This window comes from Octopus bimaculoides, chromosome 1, assembly GCF_001194135.2.
Source record: "Octopus bimaculoides isolate UCB-OBI-ISO-001 chromosome 1, ASM119413v2, whole genome shotgun sequence".
Taxonomy (NCBI): domain Eukaryota; kingdom Metazoa; phylum Mollusca; class Cephalopoda; order Octopoda; family Octopodidae; genus Octopus; species Octopus bimaculoides.
The window spans coordinates 164,185,169-164,187,028 of record NC_068981.1 but is presented as its reverse complement, the minus strand read 5'-3'; positions in this window follow the sequence as shown (position 1 = coordinate 164,187,028).

The following is a 1,860-nucleotide window of genomic DNA, read 5'->3' as shown; positions in this document are numbered from 1 at the left end:
GTGTGTGTGTGTGTGTGTGTGTGTGTGTGTGTGTGTGTGTGTGTCCGTTTTTGTCTCCCACTCGTGTTGATGTGTTTACGTCTCCGTAACTTAGTGGTTCGGCAAGAGAAACCGATAGGACAAGTACCAGCTTCAAAAAAAATAACTAGTGAGATCGATTCGTTCGACTAAAGTCCTTCAAAGCGGTGCCCCAGTATGGCCGCAGTTGAAATGATTGAAACAAGTAAAAGATGAGATAAAAAGATATGGAGCTAACCCTATTAAGGACCAGAACCACACATTCAAAATCTAGTATCAAGATAGGAACATCAACGATATAACTAAAATTAAAGCATATACCTTAGTATAAAAGTAGTGTTTCCCAACCTATTTTCCCGTCCCATAGTCCCACTATAACTTTCCAGAAAAATGTATGGCCCACCCATAGTTGAAACAAAGCAACTTTATTTTTAATATCTTATCACAATTAGGGTGGCGAGTTGGCAGAAGCGTTAGCACGCCGGAAAAATGCTTAGCGGCATTTCGCCCATTTTTACGGTCTGACTTCAAATACCGCATGGGTCAACTTTGCCTTTCATCCTTTCAGAGGTCGATAAAAGAAGCACCAGTTAAGCCCTGGGGTTAATGTAATCGACTAGTCCCCTCCACCGAAATTGACAGACTTGTGTCAAAATTTGAGACAATTATTTTATCATCATTAGAGTGACGAGCTGGCAAAACCGTTAGCACGCATCTGTCGTTACGTTCTAACTTCAAATTCTGCCGAGATCAACTTTGCCTTTAATTCTTTCAGGGGTCGATAAAATAAATACGTACCAGTTAATCACTGGGATCGGTGTAATCAACTCCCCTCCACGCTCCACCACAGTTTTCTCAGGTCCACTAGTGGGTTATATGCCCCATGTTGCTATTCACTACTATAAAGAAAGGGCTGGATTGTATCTGAATTATGGTCTTGGTTGGAGTAATTTTAACCTTTGGCATTATATATTGGACTACAATTGGAAATAAGTTTTGATTCTATAGTAATAGTTTTAAGGTGATTTGGTTGCTGTTTCTAGCAAGCTGGACGATCAGATATAGGCTTTACTCGTTGAATAGTAATGAAGAATGTTGTAGAGATTGAGATGAAAACTATATAATCGATAGCTAAAGAATAACGACTGACATTCGGGAAATAGTGGAAAATCTACATGTGTGTTTGACAAATTTTCTTTGTTACTACAATGGACAGTGTTCGCTGCACTTTCCTCACTCCCAGCACATCTGCGTTTTATATGTACGCGTAGACATGCGCGAGTGTGTGTGCTTGCACTGATGTATGTCTGTATGTGCGCGAGTTGGTACTTGTATGTGTGTGAGCATACACATACATGTCTGTATGTGTATATAAATGTGAATACATATGTATTACGTCATTCATATCTATATGTACACACACATATATCCATATATATACGTATATCTATATATATATATATATGTGTGTGTGTGTGTGTGTGTGTGTGTGTGTGTGTGTTAGATAAAATGAGACAACAAAGCCAAGGCTGTGTTGAATTTTCAGGACATTTATAAAGAGCAATTTAGTCTTACAGCTGTTTCTGAGATATTAGGGATATCCCTTCATCAGAGACGATGTGAGATGGTTAAATAGAGGGGGAATATTAGAGTTCAATATGAGGAGTTATTTTGGGAAAGGAAGCAAATAAGGAGTATATAGAGAAATAGGAGAATGAATGTAGAAATAAAAATAAAAACGTATGAAAATGTTATAGTTGCAGTTCCATGATTCAAGGAAAGTGGTGTGTAGAAGTGATTCCAATAGGAGTTCATATTTTGTCATCACAAATTGGTAAGTGT